Source organism: Meles meles, chromosome 19 (genome assembly GCF_922984935.1).
Source record: "Meles meles chromosome 19, mMelMel3.1 paternal haplotype, whole genome shotgun sequence".
In the NCBI taxonomy this organism is placed as follows: Eukaryota; Metazoa; Chordata; class Mammalia; order Carnivora; family Mustelidae; genus Meles; species Meles meles.
The window spans coordinates 55,171,775-55,186,200 of record NC_060084.1 but is presented as its reverse complement, the minus strand read 5'-3'; the positions used below and the strand labels follow the sequence as shown (position 1 = coordinate 55,186,200).

At 43.2% G+C, this 14,426-nt stretch overlaps 1 protein-coding gene and 1 pseudogene across 1 annotated transcript in view; one reads left to right on the top strand and one right to left on the bottom strand.

The window, feature by feature from the left end:
* Positions 1-14,426, bottom strand: part of LOC123931367 (putative protein ZNF720) — an 867,309-nt gene that overhangs the window by 380,918 nt on the left and 471,965 nt on the right. The window lies entirely within an intron of this gene.
* Positions 6,155-6,770, top strand: LOC123930595 (annotated as a pseudogene).

The following is a 14,426-nucleotide window of genomic DNA, read 5'->3' as shown; positions in this document are numbered from 1 at the left end:
TTCTAACTTTGAATTATGACTGTGCTCAGGAGAGAAGAGAGAACACTGCGAAATCAAGAACATGTTTTCCCAAATGCTGCTGAAAAACAGCCCCTTTACAATATGAAGGAGGGATTTCCAAAGTTCACATCCTGACCTCCACTTCCAAGTATGAGATACAATAATAAAGAGTGGAAATTGAAGTAGAATATGTGGGAAGTACCCATTTTATGCCCCTCAGTATTTAGAACTAACACTCATCTACAGAAATGATGATGTTCCCTTACGGATGGGAAGCTAAAGCTGAAAATGACACATCATGAAGTTTCTTCTCTACATGTAAAACCCCTACTTATTTCCCTTTCTGCCTGGATCTGAATTACAGTTCTTCAAAGAGGAATCTCCAAAGAGACAGTCTTCACAGGAAGGAACAAAACACTGGCTGGGGTTTGGGAAATCTGGAAGGCGTCTTCTTCACCCAAGAAGAGGAGGTGTCCGTAGTTCTCCAACATCACATCCCTGTACAGTTGCCGCTGAGTGTGGGTCAGGAGTCCCCACTCCTCCTGAGAGAATTCTATGGCCACATCTCAGAATGTCAGCTGTTCCTGCAATAAATACCACGGTCACCAAGTGGCCATTGACACAGTTCACGATGGTCCCTAAGATGGAAGAGGAAGTTAGTTCCCTTTATCTCATTACAGTTTAAAATCTCCGCCCGAGGAGGAGCACAAACTCATTTAGGTAAAATGCAAAGCATGTAGAGGAGTGTTTTCTTGAGTCACTTTTGTGCCCCCTTGTGGCCAGCTCTACAGAAGATGACAAGGATCCACTTTCTAAATATCTACCCTAACCCCAAATAAAAAAAAATCATTCTCCCTTGCTCTGTAAATCTCTACTTTGGAAGTTATTTCCTGTTACCTCCTTATTTGCTGCAAATTGCAGGTTTTTTTTTTTTTTTTTTTTGGTGTGACAAACCCTACCAGGTAGACTTTCTGTGACTCACCAATCAGTGAACTCATGTTAGTTCAATTATACCAGGACAACTAGTTCTGGCTTAGGTGAATTTTCTACTTTACACAGGAAGATAATTTTTAACACAGTAATAGGCTCTAATGGATTCTCTAATCTTGAGGTAAGAGGATGGCATAAGATCCACAAAACCATTATAATACTCTGTTTCTCCAAGATAACTTGTCAAATGAAGGCATTTTTTACCACTGTGTTTACATCATACAGAAAGTTGTGTCTGTTTCTTAGGTGGAATCTCTTAGTGGGTTAAACTTCAAAACCGTGCATTGGAGATGTTGTGAAAATGCATATTCTGTTCAGGAGTACTGGGGTGGGATCAGAGTCTGCGTTTCTTTCTTTCTTTCTTAAGATTTTATTTATTTATTTCAGAGAGAGAGAGAGAGTGAGAGAGGAGAATGTCGGTGGGAGATGATGATTCCCCATGGAGCTGTGAGCTCAATGTGGACTTGATACTGGGACTCCAGGAAAATGACCTGACCCTAAGGCAGTCATTCAACTGACTGAGCCACCCAGGTGCCTAGAGTCTACCTTCCTAACAAGGCAGTAGCCTATGGACAAAAGGATAAAGTTTTGAAGAAAGAGGTAGAACTCTAAGGCAAGAAGTCTTAGAGGATTTGGAACAGGCAAAAAAATGCTCTTAATTATATTTTTAATCTTTTTTTTTTTGTTTGAACACAAGGGACAATTTGAGGAAGACAGGGGTTACAGAGGGAGAGGGATAAGCAGACTCCCCCCTGAGCAGGGAGCCCAATGCAGGACTCCAGCCCAGGATCCTGGGACCATGACCCAAGCTGGAGGCAGATGCTTAACCGACTGAGCCACCCAGGTGCTCCCTGAATGGGTTTTATAGCCATTATAGATTCTACTGGAAGAGCAAGAAAGCCAACAACAATCCTTTCTCACCATTTCCTAGTTACCCGAGACCATCTAACAGTCATTCATAAATTAATGGGTATGAATAATAAAAATCTCAGAACATACACATTATTCTTCTATTTTTATGGGAATATTTTGTCAGACATCCAGTAAAATGGAAGGGATCGGGTTTTCACTCAGGTTGTCTGACCTATATAGAGTCTATCTAAAATGACATGCAGGTCATTTTATATACATACATGTATATACATATACAGAGAGGACCTTAAAGCAGTGTTCATAGCAGGTGTCAAACCAGAGAAGAATGAAGGAAACAAGAAGGGATCCAAATAAAATTGATTTACATTTTGTTTCTTTGTTTGAGAGAGAGAGAATGAGAGAGACAGCATGAGAGGGGGCAGGGTCAGAGGGAGAAGCAGACGCCCCCAAAAGCAGGGAGCCCTATTTGGAACTTGATCCTGGGACTCCAGGATCATGACCTGGGCTGAAGGCATTAATTTAACCGACCCACCCAGGCACCCACTTGATCTACCTATTTACTTTTCATGCACACATCCATACTTTGTAAAAAAGATTTTATTTATTTATTTGACAGAGGAAGACAGAGCAAGAGAGGGAGCACAAGCAAGGGGAGTGGGAGAAGGAGAAACAGGCTTCCCGCTGAGCAGGGAGCCCGATGTGGGGCTCTATCCCAGGACCCTGGGATCATAACCTGAGCCGAAGCCAGATGGTTGAGGACCAAGCCACCCAGGCACCCCACATCTATATATTTAGAAAGTAGTTATATGCACATTAAAAGTAATAGAGTAGAAAATGGCCATGGTGACTATTATGCAACATTTTCAATGACATGACACTCATAAATAGCTTTGTGGATGGTGATTCTTCTTTTATTCACATTATCAACATAAACACATAGAATGACAGAAATTAAACAACGCTTATTTCTAAGTCTACGAGGTTGAGGGCTAGAAGCAAAACGTGTTCACCTGTAGCCCAGAAGGCTGACCTATAGGCTCCATAGTTTTAGAACCATCAAATAAGGGCAACCTGCTACATTCTCAATGGATCTCGTGACTGCCTATACATCTCACCTAGAGTTAATATTGAAGTGAATAAATGCCTGAGAAATCTTGCAAAAGTAGTTTTACAAGTACAAATTCAAAGAAACACCCCGCACAGCCCCCTCCTCACCAACACTTAGCATAGAACCATGAACTTCATGCACCCAAACTGCAGCACTTTCTGCCCATGGGTCCTGTGCTACTCAAATGAACTTCTTAAGTTTTACCATACAAGCTTTCAAGAATTATTTCTTAGCCATTTTATTTGTTTATTTCTTTATTTATTAAAAAGACTTTATTTGACAGACAGAGATCACAAGTAGGCAGAGAGGCAGGCAGAGAGAGAGGTGGGGGGAAGACGCTCCCTGCCGAGCAGAGAGCCCGATGTGGGGCTTGATCCCAGGACCCTGGGACCATGACTTGAGCTGAAGGCAGAGGCTTTTTAAAATTTTTTATGTTTTTTTTTAAAAGGTTTTATTTATTTGACAGAGATCACAGGTAGGCAGAGAGGCAGGCAGAGAGAGAGAGGAAGGGAAGCAGGCTCCCTGCTAAGCAGAGAGCCTGATGCAGGGCTCAATCCCAGGACCCTGAGATCATGACCTGAGCTGAAGGCAGAGGCTTTAACCCACTGAACCACCCAGGCACTGCTGAAGGCAGAGGCTTTAACCCACTGAGCCACCCAGGTGCCCATTTCTTGGCCATTTTAATCCATGATTCCTCAACATGGTATTTCATTGAAAAGTTTTGTTTCAATGATCATTTGTGCTCTATTATATTTTAGGATTTTAAGACCCTCAAAATGTTAATTATGGGGGTACCTGGGTGGCTCAGTGAGTTGAGCCTCTGCTTTTGGCTCAGGTCATGATCTTAGGGTCCTGGGATCAAGCCCCACATCCGACTCTCTGCTCAGCAGAGAGTCAAATAAATAAATAAATCTTTTAAAAAATATTAATTATGTGATTGTTCTCTTTTTCTGAAAATACAAAGAACTAAACAGAAGTGTATGTCTGGGGTGCCTGGGTGGCCCAGTGGGTTAAGCCTCTGCCTTCCACTCAAGTCATGATCTCAGGGTCCTGGGATCGAGCCCCACATCAGGCTCTGCTCAGCAGGGAGCCTGCTTGTCCCTCTCTCTCTGCCTGCCTCTCTGCCTACTTGTGATATCTCTCTGTCTCTCTCCATCAAATAAATAAATCTTTAAAAAAAAAACCCACAAAACTTGTTATTAAAAAAGAAGAAGAAGAAGAAGAAGAAGAAGAAGTGTATGTCCATGACATTAATGTGGAGAAAAGAAAACCAATGGGACAGAGGCCTGACTGCCTAAAAACCTCCACCCCCAGAAATCAAATATATCAACTCCACAAAGGTGAGAGCTCTCCCTGTTCAGTGCGAACAGGGATGTGGGACAGGAGCCAATGGTCAAGAAAGAATTCTTGAGATGTTTTTTGATGTGAAATGTTGGGGTTCAGGAGTGAATGATGAAGAAATAATTATTGAGATGTCTTTGGTGGAAAAAAGTGGTATTATTAAATATGGGACAGGACCTGTGGGTAGAAAGAGCTATACTGGGTTTGTGAGCAGTGACTGATGATGTATGTTCAGTGGGGGAGGGGGTTGAGGGAAAAATAGAAGTCTCTAATGATTTTGGAAGCAAGGTTTCCAGGATCTTGAAGATGGTGTCATGATGAGGTCACATATGACTATCTTGTAAAACCTTAGTCATAGACCCTTCAGATATCTATCAGTGGGCTATATGCTTGAGGGATGATTGCCAACATATATTTAGGGGGTAGAGATAAAGATAGTTATCAAAGGGATTACCCTATGTTAAAGAGGACTTCCAGGATTCTAGAGGTCTGGCTCATGTCAAGCTCAAGTTTGCCTCCAACAAAACAACATTGCCACCATTGTGAACTCCTTGAGGAATGGCACACTGTGCCTGTTTCAAGAATTCATCAATGGACTACAAGGAAAAGCAAATTTAATTTTATCTACACTTCTTTGATTTTGTTCTTTTCCTCAGAGAATACAAGAAAGGTGCATCTGGGTGGCTCAGTTAACTGTCCGCCTTCAGGTCAAATTGTGATCCCAGGGTTCTGGGATTGAGCCCCATATCTGACTCCCTGGTCACCCTCCACCACTGCTCATTTACTATCTTTATCAAATAATAAATGTCACCTTTTAAAAGTTATTTTTAAAGTTATGTTATTATTATTGACAGAGGGAGAGACAGCAAAAGAGGGAACACAAGCAGGGGGAGTGGGAGAGGGAGAGGCAGAATCACACTCCCTGCTATGCAGAGAGCCAGATGTAGGGCTCCATCCCAGGACCATGGGATCCTGACCTGAGCCAAAGGCAGATGCTTAACCCAGAGAGCCACCAAGGCGCCCCAGCAAATATAATCTTTAAAAAAGAAGAAGAAAAAAAAAAAAAAAAAAAAACAGCTTGTGCACGTCCCCAACGCTGCCATGGCCAATGTCACTGGCCTTCCTCCTACACCTGCCCCCAACCCGTCCACCCCCCCCCCCACCTTACCCCACCCCCACCAGAATGGGGGCAGGCTGCTCTGGCTGCAGGCAGCTTTGTGCTGCTGGAGGCAGGTAAGGCTGCCTCTTGCTCAGAGGAGCTCCTGGCCCAAGGCTGAGGAGGGGGCTCCCGAGGGCACCGTCCGACCTCCTCTCAATGGCACCCCAGCCGGCTCCATTTTGTGCGGTGAGCTGGGTGGCAGACACTGGCCTGGACCCCATTCCCGACCCTGGACCCTTAGCAAGGCTGGTGCACAGAGTCAAGGTGGGGGTGGGGGGCTCCCAACAGCTAGCAGGAGCATGGCAGGGCCGGCCATCTTTGCCCCAGTACCCTGGCGGGTAGATGCCTGGCAGGTGTTGTGCGCCGGCCTGAGGCCTGGGTCAAGGAGTAGGGGGATGCGTGCCACGGTGGGCCGCCGCGCACCCGGGTAGGGCTGACAGTCAGCCCACGGGGGCGGTGGGGCTAGGGCCAGCCTGCGAACCTGCCTGGGTAGGAACGGATGTGACCCAGAGGAAGGAGTGGATTTGGTCTCCCCGCAGTCTGGCTTACAAGTAAAGAATGCAGCCATCTCGCAGCTTGTGGTCCCTGGACTTGCCTCAAAGGTTGAAGGTGGGCAAAGATCAGACCCCTTTTTAGAAAGGTGTTTCTGAACACCACTGACAACACGGTTCTCACAATATTTCATGACAACCAATGGCGATAGCGCTACAACAGATGCTTCTCTACTAGGCACGGCTGCACACTACATGGGAGGAAGCCACTATATGATTCAGCCTCATGATGACACTGAGCACAGCGTGAATGATCATGAAGACACAAATAGTTCAAAAGACAGTTTCAGAGGACACGGTATCTATCCTCCAACTGCAAATGTAGCAAGGACAATGAAAAATGTCTTACCTCAAATGGGAGAGATTGTGAGATTGCAAGGACTGTGTTCAAGAATGAGTAAGTGAGCTCATCAGATTTATAACATATGAAGCAATGAAAGATGCCATCAAGAGAAAAGGAGGACAATCAAGGGAGAAGATATTCTCTTTGCCATGTTGACCTCAGGCTGTGACACTTATGTTGAACTTCTGAAATTATCCTTTCAGAAATTCAGAGAGGCTATGAAAGGAGGGAAAGGAGTTGGTGGAAGAGTCATAGCTACAGATGGACTAAGTGAAGAACTTACAGAGGGCCAACAACAAAATGTTATGGTTTATACAATGTCATATTTCTGGTGTTCAACAAATTCAGTTTTCAGGGTCTGAAGAAATGGTGGCATGGGGTGGAGAGAAGCTTAAGTCTGTATGATTCTGGAAACAGACATTAGATGGAAGTGACTGGGGAAAGAGGGCTCTTTGTACATTAAATAGGTGTAATGTACCTTCCTAATGCTTGACTGAGGGCTTAATTCTGACTTGAGATGCTTTTTCATGAATGATTTTCAAGAAAAATTTGGATTTTAAAGGTATTAAAATAGTTTTGTTTCACATGAGTTTGTTGCTCTGTAGGACTCCTATATGCATTATATATTGCAATTTACTACTGTCAGAGATTTGTAGAAAGTTTCTTATTTTCATTGAAGCATGTTAATTTTGTAATTCAAGTCAACAGCTGGGTTAATACATGGTATTTGCCGTTTTGATAAAATATAAGGGTGGAGTTAAAAGAAAAAAAGAAAGACTCCAAGCAAAAGAAACTCAGGAGAAAGAAGCTTCCATCTGAAATGTGATGGTTTCTGCATATCACTCTGTACACCTAAGGTCTGTACAAATGTAAGATGGGGAATATGAACGCTATAGGGGAGGAATCTGGCAAAGAGCAAAAAGCCAATAAAAGCAGTTAACATTAGGTGTATGCCAACAAATTGATCTCAGTGCCCAAGGCACACCAAAGGACATGCTATCACTAGTGTTTTCTTGTGGTCTGAGAACAGTAATGCAGAATAGAAATCTAATTATGAAAATACAGTGGATATAAATGAAGTTAAATCACCTATGGTTTCTGTTGAGGCTGCCTTTAGGCAAGCAGACTTGATCAAAGGAATGGAGAAAGGACCCCCAGCGCCCCTATGGCTGAGTACAGACAGGCCCATCAGGGGACCCACCTCAAAGTAACCATGGGCCCTGACCAACCACCGGGCTACTGACAATCAGGTCCAGTGACCAGAAAAGGGAAAATTGGATAAGCTCCCATAACCCTCACCTTTCCCCTTTAAACACAGCCCCCACCATTGTCTCCTTACAGACAGCCTCTCCTCTGCTGTCTTGCCTGCTGCTCTCTGGCAGTGTATTCAGTAAACTTCTAATACCTTTGTTCTGCCTCAGGTGAATTCTTCTCAGTGCCCACTTGACTGGCTTCCATTCAATCTTGGACCCATATTTGGGGTCCCCATCTGACTCTCAGAGATACAACATTTAGACACCACAGTTTCTATGTACTCTAATACCTACTGTATTTTTTATTTAAATGTCTATTTTTATTTGAAGATTTATATTTTAGAAGGAGGAGGGGAGGACCAGAAGTAGAGGGAGAGAATCTCAAAGAGACTCCTCACTGAGCAGGGAACAAGAAGCGGGCCTCATTCTAGGATCTGGAGATCATGACCTGAACTGAAATCAACAGTCCAGTGTGTAACGGACTGAGCCACCCAGGCAAACCTCCAGTGTATTCTTCATAGAACATCTTTTTCACATTCTTTTTTAAAAAATATTTTATTTATTGATTGATCAGAGAGAGAGAGCGCGCACACAAGCAGGCAGAATGGCAGGCAGAGACAGAGAGAGAAGCAGACTCCCTGCTGACCAAGGATCCCAATGGGGGACTCAATCCCAGGACCCTGGGATCATAATTTGAGCTGAAGGCAGCGGCTTAACCGACTGATCCACCCAGGCTTCCCATCTTTTTCCACCCAGGTTTCCCATCTTTTTCACATTCTAAAGGGGAAAACTCAACAATCCCCTGCCCCCACTTCTTTAATCTGAGAAACTTCCAAGTTATTCTGGACCTTATATCCACCGTTTTACTTGTGCATTTTCTTACTCCTGGGTTACACAGACCCGGTAAAGCATCCAGACAGGCCCTAAATGAGAAATGTTTTCCCTCCCTGATAAACCAGGACCAGACCTCATCAGCAACAGGAATCTTACACGCCACACACCTTCTCTCTGGATATGCCACCAAGGGAATATTTTCAATACTTGCAGAACTTTAATTCAAAGTGACAACTGCTGATGGCCTACTGGAGCCAGATTGGAAAGAAGGCAGAGAAGGGATGTAGGGGAGGTAGGGGAAATCTGGGTTATAGGGGAGTAGTTTTCTAAAGACCTAGCCTATGGTATCACTTCAGAAAATGAATACTACATTCAAGAACCCATGCACCAGAAACTTCAGAACTCGAGCAATCAACATTTGCAATTTCTAAATGCAAGGAATTTCAGGAGAAAAACATGACTAGACTTCTGACTTGGGATGCCAGGCTTACCTGAGAACTGGCCATTTCTTCTTTCACTTCATCCTGTAGATTTTTTTTCTCATAAGGTATTTGTAGAGAAGTCACAGCTCCATCAGGAAAAAATGCCCCTCAAGCCACCAATACAAACTCTTCATCTGTAAACTGCTCGCCTGAAGGCAAGACCCTGAAATGCAGATAGACCCAACATCCTAGTGCTTTGTGTCAGGAGCTGTTCAGAAACTTGGAGTTCCTACTTGAACACCAGTCCCTGAACTTTCCTTCTCTAATTCCAGGGGTGCTCCCCTCCCAAAATGCCCAGAGAGGCAGAGAGAGCATGGGCACCATGTGCTGCATGGACCTGACCCTCCCAGACTCACGTAGCAGAGACCATGTTGCCTCTCCGTGAGCCAAAGCCTGCTCTCCGCTCTCATAAAATAACCTGAAGCCCTCGTGCTTACCCCTGGCCTCACTGAGAATCACTTGGAGCCCTTAATTAATGCAACAGGATTGTTTCCACCCAAACTGACCAACAGAATCTGAGGGGGAGGCCAACAGAGAAGATCCTTTTTGAAACTCCACACATGATCCTACTGGGAAGTAACTGGGGAAGTGACCAGGCCAAGCACATTAACCAAGGCTATGGTGGTGACAGATGAAGATCCATGCCTTCACTGATCAGAGTTTCTGAAGACACATTCTCCCTCTTTCTGGTACACAGAGACACCTTACAGGTGGAGCTTTTCCTTACAAATGCAAAAGTCTTCCAAAAGTAAACACAGGATTTCAGAGCCTTTCCTTTATCTGCCTTTTATTTAAAATAACTGGTCTAAAATAATGCTTATGCCAGACACATTTTAGGGTGACAAATTGTTCCCCTTCAGTCGGTAAATGTTTCTTTTCATAAGTAACTGCCACACATTCTGAAGTGAATGTTCTTTTTACCCTCCCATCAGCAATATGAGAATTCTAATTCCTCAACGTTCTCACTGAAAAATGGCGTTATCCTTTTTCTTTTAGCCATTCCAGAAAATACTGAATGGTGTCTCACTGTAAAAGATGAAGTGGTCTTTCTACGGTGGTCCTGGTGACTGAAACGGGAAACCACATAAAAGAATCAAGTGGAACAAAAATCACATGGCTGGGGGATCCTGGGTGGCTCAGTGGGTTAAGCCTCTGCCGTCAGCTCAGGTCATGATCTCAGGGTCCTGGGATCAAGCCCCGCATCCGGGTTCTCTGCTCAGCAGGGAGCCTGCTTCCTCCTCTCTCTGCCTGCCTCTCTGCCTACTTGTGATCTCTCTCTGTCAAATAAATAAATAAAATCTTTAAAAAAAAAAAAAAGAACACTAAGAAGGAAAAAGAGAACTGACTCTTGAGTACGGTGCTTTCAGTTTGCAGTGGGAGAAATAAGGTACCTGATTGGGAAGACCTCTCTTGGTAAATAACAGGGCAAGTGACGACACCAGGGAAATAAATTGTTACTTGGTTTGAGTGTCACCATAAATTCAATTTGGTGAGGACTAGGCATCTTCTGGTTATAATAGGTCACACAATCTGAGAGGCTTTGCAGTTCTCCTTCTGTGCTTGGGTAGCCACAGTTGTTTTTTGGCTAGCAATGGGAATAGGTGTTTCTGATCTATCTCCCAACTTGCAGCCCAATAGATTTCCTGTTTTAAAAAAAAATCACTAGGAATCCAGTTATGAATCTACTAAAAGGAAGGTACTTTTCTTTTGTAATATTGCATGGCCACAACACACTTTAGAGTCAGGAGAAGCACAAATTACAATTCTGTGGCACAGACGAAACTGCCTTTTGAAATTAAAAAAATTTTTTTTTAAGATTTTATTTATTTATTTGACAGAGAAAAAGAGAGATCACAAGTAGGCAGACAGGCAGGCAGGGTTTGGGGGGAAAGCGGGCTCCCCGCTGAGCAGAGAGCCTGATGTGGGCCCAATCCCAGGACCCTGAGATCATGACCTGAGCCGAAGGCAGAGGCCTAACCCACTGAGCCACCCAGGCACCCCTAAAATTTAAAATCCTTCACAATGTAACCCATTGAAATGATGCATTCTTGCAGTAAGATTCTGAATGAATCCAAACACAAACGACATTAGTTCCTCTCTGTAGACAGCGGCAGAGTCAGCTTCAGCATCCAGCAGCCATCCCACAGGGATTCCCATTCAGGACACCAATAATTTAGGTGTTCCATCAGGGGAAGTGTAGAAGAATCAGCCACTTAACATACCAAGCACTTTGAATTTAGGCAGACTAACTACAAAGAAACCATGACATGAAATATAGTAAGATCACTAATCTTATTAATTAATCTAATTAGCATATTCATTCACAGCTAAAACATATAATGGCATAAAAATTAAGAATAGTCACCAAAACTTTCTGAATTTGGGAAGAATGAGGAAGGGAGAAAAATAAGTATTTCTATTTGTGTGCAAAGGTATATTTGGGAAACAGCTACAAGTCAGGCAATATAAAACAAAACATTCCTTAAATGTGCAAACCATAAAATACTTTTAAGATTCTTCCTTATATTCTGCTTAGTTAACATATGAAGTAATATTTGATTTAGGTGTACAACAGTGATTATACAATTCCATATAACATTCTATGCCTATCACATGGGCAGGTCTTAATCCCCATCATTTACTTAATGCATCTACTAAACCACGTCCACTCTGGCAACCATCAGGTTGTTTTCTAAAGTTAAGAGTCTGTTTCTTGGTGTGCCTGGGTGGCTCAGTCATTGAGCATCTGTCTTCAGCTCATGTCCCGATCCTAGGGTTCCAGGATCAAGCCTCAAATCCTGCTCCATGGTCAGCAGAGAGCCTACTTCTCCCTCTTCCACTCCCAGTCCTTTTGTTGCCTCTCTCACTGTCTCTCTGTAAAAACAATAAAATCGTTTAAAAAAAAAAAGTTTATTTCATGCATTGCCTCTCCCTTTGTTTTCTTTCCGATTGCTCACTTGTTTTGTTTTCTGAATTCCAAACATGAGTGAAATGATACAATACTTGTCTTTCTCTGAATTATTTCACTTGGAAGAATACACTCTAGCTCTATCCATGTTGTGGTAAATGGCAAGATTTCATCCCTTTTAGGGTTATAAATATGCCTTTAGATTTCTATCTTTCTTCTTTATTCATTGAGTGGTCAATGAGCACTTGGATTGAACTGTTTCAAGCAGATATACTCACTGCCTCTCACTGTTGAACTGCTTCACTAACAAATTCATGACATGCAAAGACCCAAAATACAGAACTACACTCATTATGGTGCTGAGAAAAGGGAGGAAAGTCCCGCACAGCAGTGAAGCAGCTTCCCTGAAGATCACCCAACCACACTGGATCTGACCTTGACTGGGGTGTTCTCCCTGGGAAACAAGGGCTTGGGAGCAACCACAGCACGTGTCTTGCAGATCCAGCCTATTCCACTGTCCAGAAGGCTTCTTCATCTCAAACATCTATTTTACCACATGACATCTTAAAGCTGCCCACATGATTGCATCATCCAACACCCTCCTCCATCCCTTGTCACGATCTAGGCAGGGAAAGTAGTGTAATCACTGACATCCAGCAGCATTAGTCCTCAGGAAGACACAGGAGATCAATCAAATCATCAGGATAAAGCAGGATTTCCCTCCTCCTGAGAAACCCATATTAGCCAATTCTTTCCCCCATTACATGTATTCATCAGATGACACCAGCAAGAGCTCCTTGTGCCTTTGCAGTGACTGAAGGGAGCCACCTCCAGGTCCCTCCCCACACAGGAAAGAGTTCCTCACATTTCCTTTTAATAGGTCTTGTCTTTCTCTTGAAGGATGGTGCCTTCCTCAGATTTTACTCAGATTCACATCCCACATCCCTGTGCTAAATGTCTTAATACCCATCAGCTTTCCACCTGTCTAATCTCAATGAAGCATTTTCTGAGGAAACTCTCTCCATAGCACAGGCAAAAAAGAATGGTTGTGGTGCCTATGTAGCTGTAAGAGGGCGAATACAACTGGAGATCTGGAGAGAATTAGGTCATAAACAAGTAGAAGTTATTTTTCTACATCTGGGGAGTCACTTGGGAAACTCGGGACACTTCTCCTCTACATGCTAATTCTTCATCTTGAGTATTTTCTGTCTCTTCCCTGGGCTACCATATGACTCCTATTGGGATAGATTTCTCTTTCTTATGGGGTATCTATGACACACATAGCATGGTCATATGCACATGTGTACCTTATAGACATAAAATACCACTCAGTGTAGCACATGGGGCACATGCTTTCATTTGGGTCCATGGTGCAGTGCTAGAGAGTCCCAAGTCTAAGTCCAGAATATGCCATTCCGACTAAAACAGATTTAGGGAAGCTCTGGGGGAGGGGGAAGTCTTCTCTAAGGGACATGGGAGGGAAAGCATTGGGAGGAAGAGGGATGGTGGCTCACAAGAACGGAGTGCAGATGTCATATGAGATGTTCCACTAACTTGACACCCTGCAGTGTGGTGACTGGGGAATGCACATGTGAGAATGGCTCCTGTCAGTGCAAGCACCTTTAAAACTGCTGGCTACACAAAATCGATGCCAAGTAGCAGTATCATGGAGTACATGAGCTGAAACACCAACAATACCTCTATGTTACATACCTCGGTAATACACCCATTGTTAGTATCATTGTATTCACAAAGAGGAGAAAATCACAGCATAGACTAGGAGAAAAATAATCACATATCCCTTAAACCTTCAGACAACTGAGAAAATGGATTCCTAGGTATATTGTTTTACTCCAGTATCATACAGGGGATTGATTCGATCAGCTCCCTACAACCTTCAATGAGATAAATGTACACAAGACATAGGATAACACATCATTCATGACACACCCATATCCAGATGTTAAAACACACTAGGTTTTATTAATAAAAATATATCAAGTTCACACAAACACTAAGTTATGCATTTCAAATCCACTCTATTGTCACCTTTCGAAATACAGAACACACATGTGCAAAAGCATTCGAGTGTTTTCAGAAGGATATGGAGTACCTATTTCAAAAATTTCAGGACTGAGGTACATTCCTAAGAAATGTGTATGTTTAACAGTATGGCATTGTAAAGAAGAGTTAGCTACCCTCCTTCAGTCATCTGCCAGGATTTCCTCATTTAACCACATCAAGTCATACTCTCTAACGATTGCACTTAGGAAGATACATTTGTAGTTTACTGAATGGCTACCTCTTTTTCCTTAAAGAACAATCAGGAAAACCTCATATTTCTAATATTAAGGAAGTTCTTTAGTTTCAATGCATGCCGAAGTGTGTGCATTGAAGTGTAAGATTCCATGGAATCTTACATCAGTGTTATAACGGTAAGCACCATCTCCACTGAGATGTACTTCATATGCTTTATATCATACGGTCATCTTCCATGGAAAATGAGGTACGCATGAGTCCCACTTAATGGAGCAGGACATCTAATATCTTTGATGTAGCAACAACCAACCACGTGGTCTTACAC